Consider the following 12,636-nt stretch of genomic DNA (forward strand, 5'->3'; position numbering starts at 1 on the left):
AATAAATAAATATTCACTAAATATTTCTAAATGCCTAGAGAAATCTAAAAAGAGAAACAGAGCTTTCAGCTAGTGGTATCTCAGAATTTTTTTGTAGAGAAATGCAATGGTTAGATATTAAAAAATTCAAACTAGTAAATTGAATATCAGAATATCAGAATAATTGAGAAGTAGTTTACTGATAAACAAAATATAATTTTCCCTGAAATTACTTGGGAAAGGGTTAACAAGGATAGAACTTAATTTACTTGTCATATTTTATAGTAGCTAAAATTTTATTTGAATTGTCATGATTATAGAATTTAAGAAATGATGTTACTATTCTGAAAAACACTGCTTGGAAAAATACTTCAAAAATTTTGAATAGACCCCAATTAGTCCATTGGTAAATAAGCAATATATGTCTCCACATATGCTTATAAAAACAAACTGTGACTCTACAACACATACATATTGCAATTCTGGAATCTAACAAAGTTTGAGACTCGGTCGTATTTCTCCTTAAATAAACTACTTTTTCCACTTGATAGTCCTCGAGGAAGTTGTATTTTTACCCTTACTATCTAGTTCTACTGAAAACATCCTTAGTTCCTATAGGCAGTGTAATGATTAATTTTGTGTCAACTTGGCTGGGTTATGGTGCCCAGATATTTGGTCCACTATTATTTTGGATGTGTCTGTGAAGGTCTACTTATGGATGAGATTAACATTTAAATTGATGAACATGATTAGAGACAATTGCCCTCACTAATGTGGGTAGGCTTCATCCAATCAGTTGAAAGCCCAAGTAGAACAAATACTGACCTCCCGTGAGCAAGAGGGAATTCTGTCAGCACACTGCTTTCAGACTTGAGTTGCAGCTCTTCCCTGAGTCTCCTGTTTTTCCACTTTCCTATGAAATTTTGGACACACATACACACACACACACACACACACACACACCATCTATTGGTTTTTGATATGGTTTGGCTGTGTCCACTCAAATCTCATCTTGAATGTAGCTCCCACAGTTCCCACGTGTCATAACAGGAGTCTGGTGGGAGGTAACTGGGTTGTGGGGGAAGGTATTTCCTGTGCTGTTCTGATCGTGAATAAGTGTCATGAGATCTGATGGTTTTATAAAGAGGAGTTCCCCTGTACAAGCTCTCTCTTGCCTGCTACCATGAAAGACGTCCCTTGCTCTTCCACTATGATTGTGAGGCTTCCCCAGCCATGTGGAACCATGAGGCCATTAAACCTCTTTCCTTTGTAAATTACCCAGTCTCGAGTATGTCTTTACTGGCAGCATGGGAGCAAACTAATGCAGTCTTGTTTCTCTGAATAACCTTAAATGAATATCTTAGACATGTTTTTGTCTCTTCTCTGATTCCTTGATCTAGTCCATTTCTGAATGAGCTCAACTAGGGTAATGTTAAGGGCTGGGAACGTCTCTAAGCAATAAATTTGCTTCCTAGATTCCTCAGGACCAGGCTCATATCTAGTGAGCGAGCTTCTACATTTCCCTTCCAGATCCCTGCCAAATGAGAAGAGTGGAAGAGATAATGTGGATATGTGAATACATGATTTAATGTCTGCATTAACTTGACTACAATAGGGAGGGGAAAAAAACACAAAAGGTCAATAGAAACTAGAAGCTATTTCATACTGAAATGGCACTCATCCTCATTATAACATCATTTTCTGAAACACAATTTCCAACAAACACTTCTCTGGACCACCCTCTAAGGTCAACCCAGCTGGACCACACATGTAGCTATACCTCTTACTGAAATTTAGTTCATTTAAATATGGTTAAAGTTTCCCTAATTAACTTTTTTTTTTTTCTTTCTTGACTCTGCCCTTATTATAGTGCCATTGCTCATTCTCCCATTACCTGTAAGGCCAGGCTTCCATATCAGAGCATGAAGGTGTAATGAATATTTGACTCTGGTTAATTTCCTACAATATTCTTGGCTGCTCATATTTTTGTGGTTTAAATAATTAAGACTTTTTTTTTTAAAATAAATCTGCCCATATTCTTTACTTGTTTTCCTTCTCTTTACCTCTGCCTTGACTGAACCATTCAGCTACTGACAAGTAGCTTAACATCTTATATTACTACTAGATAACTTTGATGCTTTTTATTCTTTGTCTATAATATAATAGTTTGTTTTCTGATTAATGTTTCCCAGTCAATATTTTTAACCATAGTCTTCCTAAAAGCCTGGTTTTACTAGAAATTGTATTCATTAATTCATCATTTTTCTATCTTTCTGACTCTCTCTAGCTAACAAGAAATTACTTCTAGGATATCTGAGTAGAGCAGCTGATTACTTCCACCTCACAAAGACTTAAGGATTACAAGAAAACCATAGAATATGTATGATTTCATTAATATGTTCTTCATATAAGATTAACATTTTAAGGAACATTTACATTTGTCTTTAGCTGTTAGGTGAAGTATCTGCCTATTTTGTGCCGCAACAAGGCAAGTCCACTGGAAGTGACAAGACAGGCAGCCTGTAAAAGTGAGTTTTGAGCATGTCGTTTTATTCATAGAAATAATTTCCTTCCCTTCCTCCCTCCCTTTTTCACTCTCTCTCTTTCTCCCTCCCTTCTTCTCTTTCTCCCTCCCTCCCTCCCTCCTTTCCTTCCTTCTTTTCTTCTCTCTACCCTCCCTTCCTCCCTCCCCCTCTCTTCTTCCCTCCCTTCCTCCTTTCCTTCTTCCCTTCTTCATTCCTTCCTTTTTTGTTTTCTTTCCTTCTATTCTTCCAGCTGTTGCTTTGTTCTGACTCTGTTCATTTACTCCCTGTTCTGTTTCATTCTGTTTCTGGACTTTACCTGGTTTCTGACATGTTGGATCACTCTCTCTCTCTCTTTCTCTCTGTCTCCTCTCTCTCTCTCTTTCTCAGATACTTCTTTCTGGTTAAAAAAAAAAAAGCATCTGGAAAGGTTACTGGGAAAAAAATTACTTCTTTGGTTTTTAATCTTTAATACTGTCTTAGGTTTGACTTACAACTTTTGCAACGGCACTTCCTTTTCCAGATAACCACTGTAGATAACCCCAGGTGACTTCTTCTTGCATTCACACATTGGAGCAATTTCCCATCAATTCTGCAGTTTCTCTAGAGGAAATTCAAACAATGGGTCGTGTATTTTACTAAATGCATTTTAGAAGTGAGAAAATTGAGGCAGAAAAAAATTATACAATTTCCTGGAGGCCGAATAACATACTAGAAACAGAGAGCTTTAAGCCTTAGTTCTTTCTGATTAACATCACTATTCCATATTTAGTTGCAACTTCTCCAGGAATAGAGATTCAGAAAATAGATTTTACTTCTACAGTGATTAGATTTAAAAGTAAAGTAAGAAATGTTTATTTCACTTTAAGTAGAAATTTATTCACGGAGCTAGATCCAGATGTGGTAAGCACATTACAGATGTGATAAAACCCTTTCTAGAAATGGTATGTGAGAAACATAGAGGGGCTTTCACTTGTCCACTGTAAATCATGCATTCATCAAGCCTTTTGTAGGCACCATCTGTGACAGACCCTGAGACAAGTGCTAGAGATACAACGTGAGCATGTCAGCATCCATGATTTAAATGACTTTATAGACTATCACAGGGTAAAAGTAAAAAAAGAAAAAATATTTCTGAATCCATTCTTGAGGCAATATATGTGATGGCAGTGATTTATATATAAAAGGACAGATTATTTCTTTTCAATAAGTCTATAAATGACTTAAAAAGAATGATATGGTGTTAATCATGTAGTCATCGTGGTACCCCCCCATGACAGGGGCATGAATAATTAAAAATATATGTATTATTTTTAATTAACAAATAAAAATTTTTTAAAAATTTTAAATTTTTTAATTTAAAAATTAAATTTTGCTCTCAAAGGGAGAAAATTGGTCATGAGGGAGGAAAACAATTCCCAGGCATTACAATAATTTGTGTCTCCACAAAGAGCAACAGTACCTAAAAAGATATTAACTATGTCTTTGGAATTAAAATTTCATTTGGAAGTGGGGATGATTAAGAAAAATATGTTTTTAAATCTCTTTAGGAGGGAAATACGAACAAATGTTGAGAAACACTCGTTAACCTCTTTTGATGTTGGATCTATTACCAGTATCTTTATTGGATTATTGGAACTAAACAAAATTATTGCAAGTAGCATGGAGTATATTTATGATTCCTCTGATTAGAAAGAAATGCACTTTAATATCATAAAAAATAGATCATCTAAATTATCCCAAGTATTTTTTTCAGGAGGAGGGACTTTTGTAACATTTATTTTTCAGATCTGGTAATGATTTTATTTTGTTCTGTGTACAAAAATCAGCGAGTGTTATAGCTATGAAACATTTCTTTCCCATTTTTTGGGTTCCGTGCACTCAGCACATACACTGTATAACCTTTGACCTTAAAGGAGTTATTCTCCCCATCAGATTTGCCAGCTTGAATGTCTGTCTTTATTCTCAATATGCTTTTCTATTCTCACGTTGTCAACTTGCACCTGATCTTTTAGAATCCTTATTAATAATGATTATAACCTATAAAATAAAAGGTGCTCCACAATAGAAAAGATTGATGATATTAATATACAAAATATTCTTTACATATTGAACACAGTCAATAAATTAAGAATTACCTCAAAAATTATCAATCTCCCTTTACTTAATGTGTCCAAGTTGAGCTAAGTGGATCCTGGACACTCTCTCTGTATTTCTTTTTCAAAGTAATATTACAAGGACTTAATAGAATGTCTGTAAAAATTATAAGACCTTAATACAGGTGGCGAATGAATTCAGATGTTCTTTATTTCCAATCAAAATTTCTTAAGAGAGTAAACTGTGAATGCTTTTATCAAATTATTGTCTTTCCCCTTATTCATGGTTTCACTTTCTGAAGTTTCAGTTACTTGTAGTCAATTGTGTTCCAAAAATATTAAATAGAAAATTCCATAAAGAAATAATTAATACATTTTAAATTGTGTTTGTTCTAAACAGGATGCACCATTCCACTTCATCCTGTCTTCATCACAAGAAGAACAGTGAGTACAGTACAGTAAGATATGTAGAGAGAAAGAGCAATATCTTATTTATGAAACTTCTATTACAGTATATTGCTGTCACTGTTTTATTTTAGGTTATTGTTGTTAGTCTCCTACTGTGCCTAATTTATAAATTAAACTTTGTCATTTATACATATGTATATAAAAAAGCATAGTTTATGTAGAGATTTGTACTATCTTCAGTTTCAGGCATCCACTGGGAGTCTCAGAAAATATTTTCCTTGGATAAGGAAGAACAACAGTGACTTAAAGTCATTACCCTCTGTTTATTTAACTGACTGTATCTGGGAGACTAAAAGATGAGAATTTGGGGCAGCAAATCTCAAGCATTAAAAAAACCTTCTGTTTATTAAAAAATATAGCTTACAAAGGTTCTGATTATACAATATTGCCACCCGAGGCAGAAGCTTAATTTCGGTGCCCCTTTACTTGCATAATTTTTCATTCAGGGTTTTGTGTTCTATTTATTGAAGAAGATCCCCTAATTTGCATATAATTCATTTCCCTGGAAAACCTGGGTTAGTTCCACCCAGATGGCAGTAGTGACCAACTCTCACCTCACTAGTGTTTCATGGCTCAAGTCTTGGGGAAATTTCAGCCTACTTGACACAATTGCCAAATGGATCTTTTCTCTTGCCTTTCTCTCAAAAATCCATCCCACACACTCCTGCCAGATAAAACTTCCTAATGGCTTTTTCTGCTTCTACAACTTTTTTTCTCAGACATGTTTAATTCTTTCACTGGCCCATAAAATTAAGTTCTTGCGGGGTGGCTCATGCCTGTAATCCCAGCACTTTGGGAGGCCAAGGCGGGCGGATCACGAGGTCAGGAGATGGAGACCATCCTGGCTAACACGGTGAAACACTGTCTGTACTAAAAATACAAAAAAATTAGCTGGGCGTGGTGGTGGGCGCCTGTAGTCCCAGCTACCCGGGAGGCCGAGGCAGGAAAAGGACGTGAACCCGGGAGGCGGAGCTTACCGTGAGCCGAGATCGCACCACTGCACTCCAGCCAGGGCAACAGAGCGATACTCCCTCTCAAAAAAAAAAAAAAAAAAAAAAAAAGTTGTTCTTACTCTGACTTTCAATGCCACCTACCAAATGGCTGCAATCTCCCTTCGTTTATCTTCCTGCTAATCCACTTTATATAGCCTACTGTATTAATCAGGGTCCTCTACAGGGACACAACTAATAGAATAGATGTATATATGAAGGGAAATTTATTACGGTGTATTAACTCACACGATCACAAGGTGAAGTACCACAATAGTTCGTCTGCAACCTGAGGAGAAGGGAAGCCAGTCTGAGTTTCAGAATCTCAAAAGTAGGGAACCCACAGTGCAACCTTCAGTCTGGGGCTGAAGGCTCAAGAGCCCCTGGCAAACCACCATTTTAAGTCTAAGAGTCCAAAAGCTGAAGAACTTGGAGTCTCATGTTCAAGGGCAGGAAGCATCTGACACGGGGAAAAGGTGAAGACCCAAAGACTCAGCAAGTCAAATCCTTCCACGTTCTTCGGCCTGTTTTATTCTAGCCACCCTGGCAGCTGATTAGATGGAGTCCACCCAGATTGAGGGTAAGAGTCTGCCCCTCTCAGTTCACTGACTCAGATGTTAATCTCCTTTGGCAGCATCCTCACAGATGCACGCAGGAACAGCACTTTGCATCCTTCTATCCCATCAAGTTGACACTTAACCATCACACCTATTAACTGAGTTACTCTTTCTCCCCAGTGTGGTACTTACATCGATGAATTTGTTTTGTTTTGTTTTGTTTTGTTTTGTTTTCTTGAAATACTTTCTAGGATGGCTCTAGATAGACCTGAAGGCATATTCTGGGCTGCCCAACAGGGACAGGGGCTGATAAAAGCACGTGGAGTTCCCGCTGACCCACGATTCAGCACTGTTAGCCTGCTTCAAAGTAACTCTGTGGCAGCAGGCACCACATTTGCCTATGATGGCTTCATTTTTCTCTTGGTTGGCATGCTTATCTCAGATTTTTTGATTCTGGTTATGGGACAAGAAGTTAAGCATCGGGTCTCTAATACAGGCTGCATTCATGTTATTAAACAGAGGATCATAAAATTCAAATAATTTCAAGAGATTGACACAGATTTTTTTTACTCAAGAATTCAAGTTTGAGTGCAAAAGATGTTTATCTGATTTAACTATATGGATTATTATTCTGTTTTGCAAAGAGATTACAACTGGGAAAAGATAATGAATTGTTAACTGAAGAAAAGTATTTCCTGTGGATGTATACATTTGGTTAAATGTGAAACTTAAGGCTTTGTAATGTATGTTTCTTATATGGTGATTGGAGTTCCCAAGGACTGAAATATATTGATTTTATTCAGACTTTCTTTGCCTTCCTTTAGGTTACCCTGGGAGCACAAAACAAATACTAAAAATCAAGCGCTTCTAACAGTAGCAATGGCCTCCATGTTTCCAAATCGGCCTGTAAAATCCTTCCAACACCCTTGTGCTCATGTCAACACGTTTGACATGTAGGGTTTCCTTAGTCCCCACCCATATGCCACCTTTTGCTCCTTTGGTCTGCACTTCTGCTATCTCATTTTCCTTTACATTTAATATTTCTACAATATCATCCATCAAATTAGCTTTTATGTTATTTGAAGATAGTACCAAACCAACATTTTGTTCAACATTGTGTACTCTGAAGATCTTCTAGGTACAGGTGAAATGTGTAAACAGATATTTACCATCTTTTCCTTTAAAATATGCTTCTGTTGAGACCTTTCTCCAAAAGTGTCTGCTCATCTCTCATTTTGTTATATTGATTTTAGAGCAGTTAAATGAGTTCTTTATTTCCCAAGTCTCCACATTCTTCAGGGAATTAGATGTTGTATTTCTTATCCTTCATGTCATAGGCAGCTACCTCCTTTGATCACCTTCCATTTGTTTGTGTCCACAATGCCATAACTTCTTTGATGTACTTTTCCAGACTGAGGTGCATACACACACACTTACACACACACACACACATATATATATACACACACACATATATTGATGAGTGTTTGTATGTATTGCAAAGAATTCTAAGTACTTTGTAATGGTTTCCTGTTTTGTGTATTACTAAAACTTGGCATTGCTATTTTCTATGTATCATATTCTTCCTCTCCAGATTGTTCGGTTGCTCTTTTTCTTGCCTGAATCTCAATGTTTGCTCCCACTTTAATTGTCTACCAGTATTTCTGAGCTATTTTGTCTCCCTGTTGTGACTTCACAGTCAACAGTGGTGTCAGAAAGAGAGTTTCCAATCTGTTATCATCTGTGAATATCATTAGTGTGGTTTTACTTACACCCTCTTTTAGCTCACTAATGAAGATGCTGGATGGATTGCACCATGCATCAGTTGTTTAGAGACAATACAGAGTAAGTTGTCATTTTCCTTTATCTTTCATTTTTGATCCTTTAATTATATCGTGGCTTATTTACAAGCTTATATCTAAATTTAAGAAGCTGTCATCCTTTGAGTGGATATAAATATATTAATACATAATTTTAAAATTCATTAACCAAATTGTCATATGTATGTAATAGGATTTTCTCTTCATGATCCAATGATTGTTTTTTTTTAAAATGATATTAGTCAAACTCGAGGGGGTGTTTGCCTGAATTCATTATGTTGTTTGCATAGCATGTGAATTTCATGGGCATAGCAATCACACAGGCAAAATGTCATGTTTGTGTTTCTGCCCATGGGATGAATGGCGGTGCTCACAAGACACTGTGCTTTACACTCTGTATCTTCACCATCCCATTCCCTTTTCTCTATCTGATCCTCTTTCCTTTGCACTTGCCAAATTCTTTTCTACTTGGTGCTCACATAACTTCTCCATTTCCCCTAGATAATTGTTGGTACTTCTTTATTTCACCTTGCCCTGTATTCCAGCTATAACTCTATAATCACACTTGTCATGTAACAGTGTACCTCTTTTTATTTACATGTCTATCATTGCTCTAGGCTATGAACATATGGAGGGCAGAAATCTTGTCATATTTGTTTTTATTCCTTAATGTTTAGCATAAAGTAGGCACTCAGTAAATGTTTGCCAATGAGTGAATTAACAGCTTGTTAGGGGACATCAATAAAAGCCTTAATTTGAATATATAAACTTTTTATAAGCAATTTACATTGAAATGGCCCTTCTCCAAATTTGTACTATTTGGTTAACACTTTACTTGAAAATGCCCAGTTACCTTCTCTTCTTTACGTAGTTTCAGGGCAGTTAATATTGTTCATAAAAGACCAAGTAATGCATAGTCAATTACTGTTATTATTTTGACTACAGAAGCTCTTAGGAAACAGTTATTTCTTTTATAAGAACAAATGTCAAGGGAATGAGCCTTTTTGTTTGTTTGTTTTGTTTTGGTGGAGTCTGGTTCTGTCACCAGGCTGGAGTAGGGGTGTGATCTCAGCTCACTGCAACCTCCACCTCCCAGGTTCAAGTGATTCTCCTGCCTCAGCCTCCTGAGTAGCTGAGACTACAGGTGCGTGCCACCACGCCCAGCTAATTTTTCTGTGTTTTTAGTAGAGACGGGGTTTCACCATGTTGGGCAGGATGGCCTCGATTTGTTGACCTCGTGATCCACCCACCTCAGCCTCCTAAAGTGCTGTGGTTACAGGCATGAGCCACCGCCCAAGAACTTGATAAGGCCTGGCCTTTTCAGCATATTTAAAAAAATTCTTGTACATTCTGTTTTTATTAAAATATTAGACTAATCTCCTTTACAGTATAGATTTATAACATTTAAATCTATAGCTATTGTATTGATATTTAGTTGATGAATTTTGGATATTTTTATGATCAGTTTCCAATAAAAATTATAGAGTTTTCTAATATATGTTAAATTATATCTAGTACATAATACTCTATAGTGTGTATTAATGGGATTCAAAATGTATTTTAACACAAAGTTAAAAAGAATGATTTTTTTCAGTTAATTGGAAATGACTAAGATTTTTCTAACCTTGTGTATTCTACATGCTTTGCTTATGTTAATTTACAGGTTGGCATTGTTTTATATACTAGGTGCATTCCTAAAGGAAACAAAGGAGGAAAAACATGATTGACATTACTCCTCTAAACTAGGCATCATGATGATTCCCTGAGGGCAGAGATTTTGATAAACTTGACTTGAATCTTCAGTTTTATGGATCATGGAAAATCTCAATAGTTACTACTAATGGAACTTTACTGAAGAATTAAAGGACTATGAGAAAATAATAGTAAGTTGAGGGTTGCTTGAAAAAAGGCACATTCCATAAATTAGATCTTAAAATTATACCTCCACCCTGGCCCCCTGCCAACTACCATTAAGACAACTGCAATTAAAAATCTAAGTTAAAACTGTGTGGTCTCAACTTTGAAAACTCATCTTCAAGTCAATTCTACCAGCCTCCCCTTCTCATCAGATGACTCCGTTGGAGTCAAAACCCCTTCAACACTGTCACAACATAGGGCCTATTCTTTCCCATGGTACTGAGATTCCCTTTTCTTTCTAGTTCGCTTTGTTTTCTCCTTGCTATTTGAAACAGCAATATTCTGACTTCTTTTGTGGTAAGGGTGCCTGAGATTTGTCTTAGTCACATATGATAAGACACATAGACACAGAAGCGACTCTCATGAAGGAAGAAGTTTTCATACTCATAGATTCCTAGAAACAGGCACAGCACATCATGCAGGGTCACATGGAGAAGTACCAGAGTTGGTCAAGAGGCGAAGCAAGTGAGGGGAAAGTGGGCTAGAGCATTTATTGTGTTTTCTATGGGAAGGAAGGGGCAAGGTAGGGTAAGCAGGTTTAGGATTGGTTAGTTAGAATAATTTCCGTGGGCACTGGGACATAGGAACTGTTCCTAGTGGTCTGATTTCTGGCCTGGGGGTGATTAAGGCAGGTGGAGAGTGGGCCATAGTGTAAGCATACTATGAGTCTGATAAAGAAAGTGGTTGGGGATATAGGCTCTGAATTGATTGGTTTGCATATGAGAAGTGCATTTGTAAGCAAGTCTTTTGCTATATCTAGCACTTAGCTAACCCTGGAAGGGGCAGTCTTTTCAGGGTCAGAAAGGCCCCAGGATATCAAAGCACTAAATACAGAAACTAGAAAATGTGCTTATTACATCTTTTCTTGTCTAGTGTGCTGCTATCTGGTCATATCTTCTATTAAGAGCATTTAAAAATTGATTTTTTCAAATCAACACATCTATTATTTCATGAAGTAATGCATGCAAATTTTGCTGTACATGATGATTAGTAGTCTTTTGTGGGTTTATGTTTTATTTTAGTAAATATCTGTAACCTCTGTAAATGCTCTATATCTCCTGCCTACCACCTCATCTCAAGGTTGCAATGAAGCAAGTTTATATACATATAATGTATGAACATGATATATACACAGAAAATATTGTTACTCAGTAGGCACAAAGAGAGTCATGTAATCTGCTTTGTAATTTTAAAGAAGTCTCAACTCTTTGTCTTTTTGAGCACTTTAATAATACCTTTTATGAAAAGTTGACCATAGGAAAATAAACAAAGTCCTAAAGATAAGTTGTAGTAACAATATAGAGGATTTCAGAACAAAAGAATCAATTGGGTTAGTGGCCAGGCACAGAACTCTTTATGAATCAACTTTCAAGTGCCTCTCTGATATTGGAGTTTCTGTCTCCTGGTGCCCTGTTTACTCAAGAACAATTGAATTTTCTCTACAATATTCATTTTACCTATTCCTCATAGCTTGAATGCCAATATCTCATCAAGGAAAAACATTTCCAACATCAACTGCAATAGTTAATAAACATGCATTTCTGATCTAAGAAAAACATAGCTACATCTCCAAGGCATGCCTCTGGAGTGTGGAGGCAGATAACAACCACTGAAATAGGAATTCTCAATTATGTGCACTGACCACTCCTAGGTTGTAGATTGGAACTAACACATTCACACACATATGATATTACACTCAATGCTTTGAAGGAATTACAGACTACGAAACAACTTCCCCAGTGAACTTCTAGCATCAGCAGCTAATTCGTTTACTGTCTTGGTATGTTCTCCCATGGGATTACAGTTTGTGTGCTCAATATGGGTAAATCTTAAATAAAAGGAGGATGGGGATTTCAATGGGTCTGGAAGCAATAGGTGGAACAATTTTTGTGGAGTAAAAATAAATGAAATTTATAAAATAAAAGTAACACTTGCCAAGTAAACAAGATGTGGAGACGTACAAATTGAAGTAGGAGTTAGGGTTCAGAGTAACAGATTAAAATGAAATCGGAGTTAAATAAAATTCATTTATATTTGTAGTTTTCTTTGACAGCAATTATTCAGTGAATTGAAAGCACAGTTTGCTTCCTCCCCGGATCTTCTGCTTACAAACTGTTTTGGGACATTTCTACGAATATCAATTTTCTTATCAAAAGAGATATAATAATCTATGTATCATGGTGTTACTGGCAGGATAAAAAAATGTCAGGTATGGGACCTAGGAATCTCTAATTTTAATATGTTTCCCAGGTCATTTTGGTGCATGCTAAAATTTGAGGGTCCTGAGA

The 12,636-nt window shown here is 36.4% G+C and overlaps 1 protein-coding gene across 9 annotated transcripts in view; it reads left to right on the forward strand.

Annotated features, from left to right (window-relative positions):
- LOC103881450 (caspase recruitment domain-containing protein 18) overlaps positions 1-12,636 on the forward strand; it is a 269,585-nt gene that overhangs the window by 141,308 nt on the left and 115,641 nt on the right. For 6 of the 9 annotated variants that reach the window (XR_004177377.1, XR_004177384.1, XR_004177382.1 and 3 more), the window contains 3 exons: positions 2,428-2,507; positions 4,998-5,041; positions 10,095-10,314. The gene's annotated coding sequence lies outside the window, so the exon portion shown is untranslated. Of the gene's footprint in view, positions 1-2,427; positions 2,508-4,997; positions 5,042-8,395; positions 9,454-10,094; positions 10,315-12,636 lie in introns of those variants that run through there. The other 3 variants (XR_004177379.1, XR_004177381.1, XR_004177380.1) reach the window with 3 other exon arrangements.

The sequence above is a fragment of the Papio anubis genome, chromosome 12, assembly GCF_008728515.1.
Source record: "Papio anubis isolate 15944 chromosome 12, Panubis1.0, whole genome shotgun sequence".
Lineage (NCBI taxonomy): Eukaryota > Metazoa > Chordata > Mammalia > Primates > Cercopithecidae > Papio > Papio anubis.